Raw genomic sequence first — 12333 nt, 5'->3', positions numbered from 1 at the left:
GGTTTATTTCTGACTTTCCTCCTCTTGGAACAACCAGAGGTTGTTGTTAATCAGGTCAGTGACGTTGATTTGACCTGAAAGCATCAATGAGTCGATCAATATGTCTGATCGATGCCATCGGTCGCCATGGCAGCAGGATGAAAGTGACTGGAACGTTTTGATCGTCTCACCTCGGCCTTCCTCAGCGGGTCAGTTCCTTCTCCAGTCGGCCGGCGGGTCGGCCGGTGGCGTGGGAGGAGACTGCAGGAGGTTTATTACAGTATTAACTGATGAACACATGAATATGAATCAGTTATGTTTGCTGATGGAGAACGACTCACAGTTAGCATGTTGGACTCATCAGTCCATAAATGCTGATGATCAGGTTTTATTAGCTAAAAATAATCAATAAAAATAAAACCAAGACGAGCGTTTCTGTCACGTTCAAATGTTCAAGTTATTGGAGAATTTATGAGACATAAAACTGTTGATTGAATGAAACCGATTCCTGATTTCAGAAAGAGGAAAAATGTTTTTACTGCTATTTAATACATTTGAATATTCAGATGATTAAAAACACTGAAGATAAAACCAGCTGTTACATTTACCTTAAAATGTTTTTAACAGTCTGATGAAATAAAACTTAAATGTCATTTTATTCATTTTAAGTGGAAAATCATCATAATTAACATAAAGGCTTGAAAACATCAATCAGTGTGTAATTAACCTATATTTTAATGAGTCATAAAGTTCCTGAAATAAACTTACCAATCTGATCCCTGATCAGTTTTTTATTATTTTAATATTTCTCTGTTGCTCTCAGAGTTCAGCTGTGAAGAACAAATATCTGGATTTTTACTGAAAACAAAAACACAAATCAGCAGCTAAAATGTTTTCCTCAACCTGAGAGAAAGAAAAAATAATGAATTTCATAAATATTGACAAACATGAACCAAATTTGAACCAATAACAAAACATCCAGTAAGAACTGATTGTTTTTGTGGTGAAATCTGAGCAGCTGCAGGAAAAACCTCAGAAATAAAAAACCTCTGAAAAGAAACAACAAAAAAAACTCAGAACAAAAAACCTGGAAAATGAAGCGAGAAAAAAAACCGTCTTGAATTTTCGCCTGTGGAAACGAGAGCAGACCGGACCGACGCTCATTACAGATGCATTCTGGGAAGTCTGCCGGGACGCAGGACGTCCCGCGGGACGCAGACCCGCTTTCTGAGAGACCGCATCGGGTTCAGCTGAGCCGGATCAGGGGGGATCAAGCTGCGGCTCCGGGGCCAGATGGGGCCTCACATGAACCTCCAGGGAGCCGAGATTAAAGATTCATAAAGGAGAAGAAAGAAAAGAAACAAAAAACCAAGAAGAGAAGAAATGAAGCAGAGCAATGATAAAGAGAAAAATATGAAAACAAACAGGAAAAATGAGGCAAAAAACAAACAAACATTTATATAAACAGAGGAAAGAAAAACACAAATAAAAATCAATAAACACAGAGAAGAAAATTATGATCATAAAATAAATAAAATCACTAAAAGACAAAAAATTCCCTAAATATTCAGAAGACAATAAACAGACAAAACTACAGAGAAAAACAGAAACACCATAAAAAGATTCAACATGAACAAAAAATACAGGAAATCATCATGAACAGAAAAACTGCAGCGACCCTGACCCCTGACCTTTAACCCCTGACCCAACAGACGATCAAAAACCAGAAAAACCAACAAACTGAAACCAGACACAAAAATACAAATATGATTAAAAACAACAGAATGTGAAACACAAGATAACAGCAATAAACAACAGAAGGCCTGAATGACCCTGATATGTTAAAATATATAGTTACCAACATAAAAGTCACTAAACACAGTAAACAGAAAATTAAGAAGAAAACAAAACAGTTACAAAATCATCTAAAAAAACAACAACTGACTTTTTACAACAAAAACCTGAAGAAAACCAACAGAACAGGTGGAAGAACATGATCAGCCCAGTTCTCCCAGTTCTCCCAGTCAATAAAACTGGAACTTTGGATCAAGTCATTGTCTGTTTGACATGAATATCATGTTCATGTCTGTAAACACGTTGAACCAGAATCATCTCACTGAGGACCAGAATAAACCAGAGGCTCTTCAGAAACCAGATCCGGTTCCTTCCGCTGCTCAGAAATGATCAGTTTCTGAGATCCTGCAGCAGAACCGAGCAGAACTGGGTCATTACGGCCGGGTCTCGGAGGGTTCTGCAGCCCGGCATGTGGCGCTCTATTGATAGCTCTGCAGAGAGCAGAAATAAACTGGCAAACAAACACAAGCGGCAGCAGCGGCGGCGGCGGCCAGCTGGCAGCCGGCGGAGGAACCGTTCCCCGAAAGCAAACCGCGGCTCCGGATCCGGATCCGGATCCCCCGCGACCCGGTCCGGCGCTCAGAGAGGAGTTTCCGCTTCCCTTCCCCAGACATCCAATCTTCACTGAGCCTGTTGGCACCGAAACACAGAGAAATAAACTACAGAAACAGAGAAACAAACTACAGAAACAGAGAAACAAACTACAGAAACAGAGAAATAAACTACAGAAACAGAGAAACAAACTACAGAAACAGAGAAATAAACTACAGGACAAACAAACTACAGTCGCAGGGACAAGGTGGTTCCACTTCTTTTTGTTACGGTGGCCGACAGGTGCAAATGCGCAGCAACAGAGAAAACAAGCAAACAAAAAAGAGACGCAAACAAAAGTCCCTCCTACTTTGCTCGACCAAAACAGCAGAAGATGCCTCAGCACTGCGGGATGTTGTTGATCAGATCGACGGACTATTGACGTGAGGGCTCGACAGACAACTTTTCGCAAGTAAGATGGACATAATATTGTGTATATTTTGTGATTAGAATATTACTTTACTGTATTTATGTCCATTGGCGAGATACCAGCTAACGCTAGCTGGTTTAGCGCTACAGTGCTTGGTGTTCAGCCCCCGACCTGAAAGCTAACCGAGATTATCTTAAAAAGTTTATTCTCTAACATTGACTTAGATTATAGAGCCTACTGTAGAAATGAAACAATATAATATATATATTATAAAAATTATAATAGTACATGTTATAACATTCACCAGCAAAGTTTACACAGGTGGCAATGGCTATTATTTATTTATTTCACTCTGTCAAAGTAAGATGCCTCCCAAACCTTCCGTTTTTGTTTTGAAGGTTTCCTAAAGACACGATGTGAGGAAGAAGAGGGAGAAATGTCTTTAAGGAGAGACAGATTCACTACAGCACGGATGAATCTCGCATCGGATTTTGGACCCAATTACTCTTAAGCCAGAACTCGTCGGCTGGAAAACATGAAAAAAACTTATATATGTGTGTGTGTGTGTGTGCTATACATGCACAACCTAATATTCTTCAGTATTAATCATATTATGTCTATGTGAGAAACGGCCCGGTCTACGGAAGACGGGCCCTTCGAAGGCCACGAATATGGACGACCAGAAGCTGCCTCCGGCTAGCTGCCTAGCCTAGCCTCCGGCTAGCTGCCTAGCCTAGCCTCCGGCTAGCTGCCGAGCCTAGCCTCCGGCTAGCTGCCGAGCCTAGCCTCCGGCTAGCTGCCGAGCCTCCATCTCGGCGTTATGTTGCTTAGCAACCGTGACAACGTGAAGCACAGAGCAGCGAAGGAAAAAAAACGGACTCGAAGTTTTTTTTTTTTCTCTTTATTTCTGCCTTATTCTTCACCTTTTGTAATAAAGGTTGTTCCATAGTAAAAAAGAAATATGTTTGTCTGATTCTAAAATGTTTAAACATGTATAGCAAGGAATGTAAACAAATTATTCATTTTCAGATACGCTCCATATCTCAGGAAGTAAGACATTACAGTTAAATAAAACCATTATGTTTGAAGGCTTAACTTTAATCAGTCAAACCCATTTGCTCAGGAATAAATTAAATACTTTAGTGAACCAAAAATATTTACAGCTATTACCTGGCTTAATATCTGTGTTTCACCTCCACTCATAGTGGAAAACTAGCGGGAGTTTTTAAAATGATTTGCCGGGAGAAAAGCGTTCTCTGTCGGTGAACCGAACCCGGAGCGCCCGGCCAGCTGACAGCAGGTGAGGGGAGCTGGCTGTTAAAGCAGCGGGAGCAGATCTCCGAAAGCATCGGAGCAATATTGGAATTAGGTGATTTATTAATGAACCGAGCAGATATTTGAGATCTATACTATCTATACTTCTACATTCTCGCCTAAAAACATTGTAAAAAATAACTTTGTGTAATTTTAAGTGTAATACTGCAAAAATAATTTTGCCGCCATTGCTGCTTTTCTGAACACCCGCTTTGAAGGATGCAGAGCCTAAATTTGCACACGGCTGTTTTTGTTCGACTCCCTCTAGTGGTCTGGAGCACTTCCGTTTTCAGCACTTTTTGTTTGCATCTTTTGTTTGGTGCATTTTATTTTGTTTGCGTCTCTTTTTTTGTTTGCATGTTTTCTCTGTTGCTGAGCATTTGCACCTGTCGGCCACCGTAGTTTGTTTACTCTTTCCCTGAAACGTTTCTCTGATTTTGACCGTCATATTTTTTTCTTTTGGTGCGTCTTAATTTTTTACTTGGGAAAGGTGGAGTCCAATTTGGCTAATGGCTGATTAGCCATTAGCCAAATTGGAAGCTTCAATCAGAAGCCAACTTCAGCTGTGTTTAATACAGCATGTTTATGCTAGCTGTCAGGTTGGATCTCAAAACAACGTATCAATGCAGCTAACATGATGGCCGCTATTCCAGACTATTCCAGATAACTTTAGTTCTTGTTGGGAGACCAGCGCCGGGCCCGGGTCACTTCGGTGCTCCGCTTCATAAAGACGGTGTCAAAACTGCGGAACTGTTCCGTTAGAAGTTCTTACTCCGTTCCTCTTCCTCGGTCAGCCTCCAGCGGCCATCTAAGTGGTTGGCATGTCATGCCAACCACTTAGATAAAGTTTCCATCAAAGAAGAAAATACGAGTCACGTGTGAGCAGCCTGGGAATGCTAGTTGTTAGCATATCCAAGGCTAACATTAGCCTATTTAATGCTAATGCTAGCATATCTGTGCTAATGGCCAGCAGAGGAAAAAGGCAATCTGAAGGGTGACCAACTTAGCCATGCTAGTCACCTGTCTCTCCAAAGCTAACGCTAGCTAGTCTTCTTCTCATTTGCCACTGGTCAGACTGGTTTCACTGGTCAGACTGGTTTCACTGGTCAGACTGGTGGTCTGAAACCAGTTCAACCAGTGAAACCAGTCTGACTAGTTTCACTGGTTGAACCTCCTCAAACCAATCAGTCAGAATCACCCAGGAGAAAAAAACGACATTAATGAGCCGTCAGAGATGCTGAGGGCGGAGCTGGAGGCCATGACAAAACACACACACACACACACACACACACACAGCCTCTCTCTCTGTGACAGGCCGCCCGCTCTGGGAGTTTACTAATGAGTTTATTACATTCAGCCCTCAGACAATAAATGAAGCGATCCATCACTGAGGGAACATCTGTGGAGCCAACGCCTTAATCAGGCTGCAGCTTCATCAGCAGGCTGACACGACGAAGAGGAGGAGGACGAGGAAGAGGATAAAAAAGAGGAGGAAGAAGATAAAAAAGAGGAGGAAGAGGATAAAAAAGAGGAGGAGCATTTAAGGGGAAACATCTGGAAGGTTTCGTTTCCATCAGGACTCGATGAAGACGAGGAGGAGTAAGATTAGAGGAATCTCCTCCTGATGGAGTCGTCATTAGAGCTGAAGAGATGATGAAGAGGAGGAGACAGCATCTGCTGCTCTTCATCCCTTAGGAGGAGGAAGAGGAGGAGGAGATGAAGATGTCATCTTCATCTCAGCTTCACTGCTAAATAAAACTAAACAGCTCCATCGACCCGATCAAAGTTCTGGACGGATTCAGCAGAACTTCAGCAAACTGAGGAACGGCAGTTTGATTCATTCCACTTCCTGTTTCATCCGGTTTCAGTTCCAGGCTGAAGGAGATAAACCACAGGAAACGCTGCTCTGGTGATTCTACATCACTTCCTGCTCCGTCATCGACTCACACTGCTCTTCTGGAAGCCGGGGTCAAAGGTCAGCATGTCTGCAGAGCTACATGGAGGTAAAACCGAAGTGAAGCTAAAGCAGGAGCAGGCTAACAGGAAGCTGTTTGTTAGCATTTCCATGGAAACAGAGAGCGGCTAACCTGCTAGCATGACTGTAGATGTTAGCGGGTCTGGAAAAGCTAAAGTCCATGCTAACATGCTACCGTATGGAGAGGGGGCGGCGCGGACGTGGACAGGAGGCGGCGCGCAGCTAGATGAGAGGTGTTTACCCGAAAAGTAAGACATATGTCTTACTTTCGGGGTACGGCTTATATTAGCCGACCCCCCTGGAACCCCCGATACGTCTTACAATCGGGGGTGTCTTACTATCGGGGAAACACGGTAACAGCAGAGGCTTCTGCTTCTCCACCATCAGACACAGTGCATTGTGGGAAATATTAATATTCACATTTCGTCACATTTAAACAAAGCTCACTGCAGTCGATCCACAAGTGGAAGAAACACCTGAAAAGTGTGGCCTGCACATTTATTCAAATGTAAAACTACTTTATTGATCCCAAACAGAAATTAAATCATTTCTGAAATTAAATTTTAATAATTTCTTCCATACATTTACAGATGGTTGTTTTTGTCCATCCAGAGCGTTTGAAAACAACTTTTCAAGTTTCTGCACTGATTCTCAATTAGATTCAGGTCTGGACTTTGACTAGGCCAGATCTACATCATTATAGATCTATATTGATCTACACCATCCCATAATATCTCCTGTTTGATGGTTTTCCTGATGGAAGGTGAACATTCACCTTCATCACACAGCATGATGCTGCCACCACCATGCTTCACTGGTGCGTTTCAGGTGAGTCGGTTTTAAATTAAATTTTGTTTTTTCGACCCCTTTGCTTGGAACAGATTTTTATTTCAGGGTGTCAGAGTAAAAAGAGCAGATTGGGTGACAAACTTTCCACATCATTTAAAAAAAAAAGATAATTTTCCTTAAACTCCATTAAAATACCCTGAAGTTTCAGGTTTATTCCAGAGATGCTGATATTTCTGTGTTTATAGCAGAAATCCTCCATCAGGCTCAGGCAGATTTCTGAGTTCTGCTGTAGCAGAGCCAGCTGTCCTCATTTGTCCCACACGCCTTGAACGCATCGCCGTTTCCACTCGCTGTAATGGACGCAGGGCTTCAGCGTTCCCATGGCGTTCCCACGGCCACGCATTCCTGAGGTGTTTTCTGGCCCCTCCGTGGCTCCAGGCGGGTATTTTTAGACGCAGCCGGCTGTTAGCGCGGCGGTTCGGCCCGATTTAGCTTCTGAGACGGCGGCTTGACTCGTCCAATCTGCCGCCAAACTCACCCAGTACTCCCAGTCCGTCTGCCTGTGGAGGCTGTGGGACGCCAGCAGGTAGACAGCCGAGCCACTCTGAGTGGAAAACACCCGCTGAGCAGAGGGAGGGGGGTGGGAGGTAACCCAGTTCAGTCACCATGGCAACCACTCCTCATCCTCAGTCTCAACAGCAGGGCGATGTGAGGAGATGATATTCCCAGATTTCCCATCTTCTGTTTTCCAAGGAAGGAGGCGAAGGACGGATGAAGCAGTCTGAGTTTTCCTCTCGTGATTCAGATTTCTATGGAGCAACATTAGGGCCAAAATTAGGACCACTGAGCCCCCAGCGGGGGCTACTTCCTTATAGCAGGAGGCTATAAGGAAGTAGCTAACTAACACTAGCTACAGGATGGATGTAGTACAGGATAGGAACTGGCCGAGTCATGCTAGGCTAGTACCTAGCATGACTCTGCATTAGCGTTGGCTAGGCAAGCTTTACCTTTAGATTGGTTGGCATTAGCATGTCTAGGCTAGTCACCTGTGACCTTTAAAAGAAATTTCATCATGAAAAATGGCTGCTCTCCCAGGTTTCATCTAGCGATGTCGGTCTGTCATTAATCAGTAACTTTTACCTCCTGAGGAAATGAAGGAGTCACCGCCGGGAGAGCAATAGTCTTAGTTTTGGCACTAATATCGCGCCGTAGACCAGTGGCTCCGTAGATCTCAGGTTTTGATCCGGAGCGTGAAAACTGCTGCTCAACAACCAGCTCAGTGATCCAGTTAGAGGCTGGTGATCAAAGAATGTTTTTATTTCAGTCGTTAGAGATTTGATTCATAAAAACCGTCCAGCGAGAGAAAAAAGAGAAAGTAAAGAGAATAAAGAGAAAATAAAGAGAATAAAGAGAAAATAAAGAGAATAAAGAGGTAAAGATAGAAAACTTCTTTCTCCTTCTTTATGAAATGATTCCTGGCTGAAGCATCACGACGCTTCAAACACTCTTCAGTCTCTGATTCGTCTCATGATCTCATTGTAGCGGGGGGGGGGTAGCCCCCCCTCCTCCCGACACTCTGAGGCAGACGCTGGAACATGTTGAGAGTGTGTGCATGAATGCATTCAGAGGATTTGCAAAGATCAAGTCAGAACCTCCACACACACACATACACACACACACACACGGAGTCACAGTGGTGCCTCATCCTCATCGTGACTGAAAGCGCGGCCGATTCATTCCTTGGTGAGCGACATGAGAGGAAGTGATGAGAAACGAGGTGAAGAGAAACGAATGGAGGCAGAAACCAAATCTCAGCTGGTCGCTTTTCATCCGAAGGTCGCGTCTGTCCGCCTCGTCTGCTCCTCTGTGTCCAGGAAAATCAAACCAAACGTGTTTCTGAAACACGTTTGGTGTCAGCATCATCAGAGCTAGAGGAAGGTGGAGGAAAGGTCAGAGGTCAACGAGGTGATGCTGGTAACTAACCACTTTATTCAGTAACGAGCAATTTAATGTTTTAATATTTCCAGTCAGATTAATGATACTCATCCAGGTCATTGTTACTGATCATCTTTCTTTATAAACTGTGAAACATACAAAACTGGGACTGTAATGAATTTATTTTGATTATTTAAGAACAAACATTTTATTGTTTTAACATTTTAACACAATAAATCTCTTTCTCTGTAAATCTGACGCCAAGCAGCGTCTTCAACCAGACGAAGCCACTTCAAAAACTAAAAGCTTGAAAAACTAAAAGCCTGAAAAACTCTAATTTTAAAGAAACATTTTGATTCGCAGCAAACAAACACCGGTCATACAGGGACCTGACAGCCCGTATCAAAGGGCCCGGTACCCCATACTCCCGGAGAACCCCCCACAAGGCCCCCCTGGGGACACGGTCGAACACCTTCTCCAAGTCCCCATACACATGTAGACCGGTTGGGCGAACTCCCAGGACCCTCCAGGACCCTGCTGAGGGTGTAGAGCTGGTACAGTGTTCCACCAGAACCACACTGCTCTTCATGAATCCAAGGTTTGACTATCCGACGGACCCTCCTCTCCAGGACCCCTGAATAGACCTTACCAGGGAGGCTTAAGAGTGTGACCCCCCTGTAATTGGAGCACACCCTCCGGTCCCCCTTTGTAAACAGGGGGACCACCACCCCGGTCTGCCAATCCAGGGGAACTGCCCCCGATGTCCATGCAATGCTGCAGAGTCGCATCAGCAAACACACCCTGCAACATTCAGAGCCTTAAGGAACTCTGGGCGGATCTCATCCACCCCCGGGGCCCTGCCACTGAGGAGCTTCTTAACCACCTTGGCGACCTCGTCCCCAGAGATTGGAGAGCCCGACCCAAAGTCCCCAGGCTCAGCTTCCTCAACAAAAGGCATGTTGGTGGGATTGAGGAGGTCTTCGAAGTATTCTGCCCATCGGCCCACAACGTCCCGAGTCGAGGTCAGCAGCACACCATCCCCACTATAAACAGCGTTGGTGCTGCACTGCTTCCCCCTCCTGAGACGCCGGATGGTGGACCAGAATCGCCTCGAAGCCGTGCGGAAGTCTTTCTCCATGGCCTCTCCAAACTCCAGCTGCTTCTGGAGTCCCACAGGCCAAAAAGACCCGATAGGACTCCTTCTTCAGCTTGACAGCATCCCTCACCGAAGGTGTCCACCAACGGGTTCGAGGGTTGCCGCCGCGACAGGCACCGACAACCTTGCGGCCGCAGCTCCGATAAGCCGCCTCGGCAATGGAGGCACGGAACATGGTCCACTCAGACTCAATGTCCCCCACCTCCCCAGGAACGTGTTCGAAGTTCTTCTGGAGATGGGAGTAAAAGCTCCATCTCACAGGGGACTCCGCCAGACGTTCCCAGCAGACCCTCACTACACGTTTGGGCCTGCCAGGTCTGACCGGCTTCCTCCCCCACCACCGGAGCCAACTCACCACCAGGTAGTGGTCAGTGGACAGCTCCGCACCTCTCTTCCCCTGAGTGTCCAAGACATACGGCCGCAGATCCGATGAAACGATGACAAAATCGATCATCGAACCGCGGCGGCCTAGGGTGTCCTGGTGCCAAGTGCACATATGGACACCCTTATGCCTGAACATGGTGTTCATGATGGACAATCCGTGACGAGCACAGAAGTCCAACAACAGAACACCACTCGAGTTCAGATCAGGGGGGCCGTTCCTCCCAACCACGCCCCTCCAGGTCTCACTGTCATTGCCCACGTGAGCGTTGAAGTCCCCCAGTAGAACAAGGGAGTCCCCAAGAGGGGCACTCTCCAGTACCCCCTCTCAGGACTCCAAGAAGGGTGGGTAATCTGAACTGCTGTTCGGCCCATAAGCACAGACAACAGTCAGAACCTGTCCCCCCACCAATAGGCAGAGGGAGGTTACCCTCTCGTTCACCGGGTACAGGCGTCAAGATGGGGGCCAACAAGTATGCCCACTCCTGCCCGGCGCCTCTCAACGTGGGCAACTCCAGAGTGGAAGTACATCCAGTCCCTCTCAAGGAGACTGGTTCCAGAACCAGAGCCATGCGTCGAGGTGAGGCCGACTATTTCTAGCCGGAACCTCTCAGCCTCGCACACTAGCTCTGGTTCCTTCCCCACCAGAGAGGTGACGTTCGACGTCCCAAGAGCCAGCTTCTGCAGCCGAGGATCAGACCGCCAGGGTCCCCTCCCTCGGCTGCCACCCGTAACACACTGCACCTGACCTCTTTGGCCCCTCCTACAGGTGGTGAGCCCATTGGAAGGGGGACCCACGTCTCCTCTTCTGGCTGAGCCCAGCCGGGCTCCGTGGGTAAAAGCCCGGCCACCAGGCGCTCGCCATTGTGCCCCACCTCCAGGCCTAGCTCCATAGTGGGGGCCCGGTGACCCGTGTCCAGGCGAGGGAACATTAGATCCAAAGTTTTTTTTCATCATAAGGGGTCTTCAGGCTGCACTTAGTGTGGTTCCTCACCTAGGACCTGTCTGCCTTGGGTGACCCTACCAGGGGCATAAAGCCCCAGACAGCATAGCTACTAGGATCATTGGGACACTCAAACCCCTCCACCACGATAAAGTGGCAGCCCAAGGAGAGGAGAACAGAATAAATCCCAGAATATTCCAGTTGTTACAGAACTGATGGTTTTATAAATCTTTAAAGAAATCATCAACTTTAAACAAACTCTGCTAGAACCAACTCAAATAATGGCACAAAATACTTTGACATTTATAAATATATCCAGTTATTATGACTTTATCACAATTTCTCACCGTTTAATGCGAGACTTTAAACATTTCTATCCTGGTAAAATCCTTTAAAACTTCCAGAATAATTCCAGATAAATCCTTAAAACTCTTGGATGTTCACTGAACAAAGACTGTTGTTGCATTTTAGGAAATAAAATGTTTCATGTAGCAGTCCGCCTTGGAGTGAATCTAAAGAAACCTCTGACTGAAGACAGTTCCTGTGTGATGCTAGCATGCTAACAGTTGAATATCCAGACAGATGACATTCCACAGCATCACATCCTGATGACTCCATCAGCTGTTAGCTAGCGATGCTACTCAGTCCTTACAGCTTTTTATGCAACTTCAGAAATTCACACGACCAAACGCCCACGTTTTACTTCATCTTAAAGCAGATTCGTCGTCCATCGCTGCTGTTAGCGGATGTAGCTTGTGCGTCAGATTTATGCGTACTAGAAACATGCAAATAGAAATGTTCTGGCGGGAACTTTAGTGTGTAAAAGAATAAAATAATAATTAAAAGTTTCTGTTACAGGGACAGAAAAGTCTTTTTCTGTTTCTGTTTTCATTTCAGTCACATTCTGTTCTGCAGCGTTACCGTCTGACTGAACCAGGAAGTTTTCAGTGAAAACAACAAAACATTTTCCTTCAACAGCTGATGTTTTCTGACTGTTTAACAGGAACCGGAACCAGAATCCTACATGAGTGGAGCCGCTAAACCTC

Source organism: Poecilia formosa, unplaced genomic scaffold (assembly GCF_000485575.1).
Source record: "Poecilia formosa unplaced genomic scaffold, Poecilia_formosa-5.1.2 Scaffold547, whole genome shotgun sequence".
Lineage (NCBI taxonomy): Eukaryota > Metazoa > Chordata > Actinopteri > Cyprinodontiformes > Poeciliidae > Poecilia > Poecilia formosa.
This window is presented reverse-complemented; position numbering follows the sequence as displayed.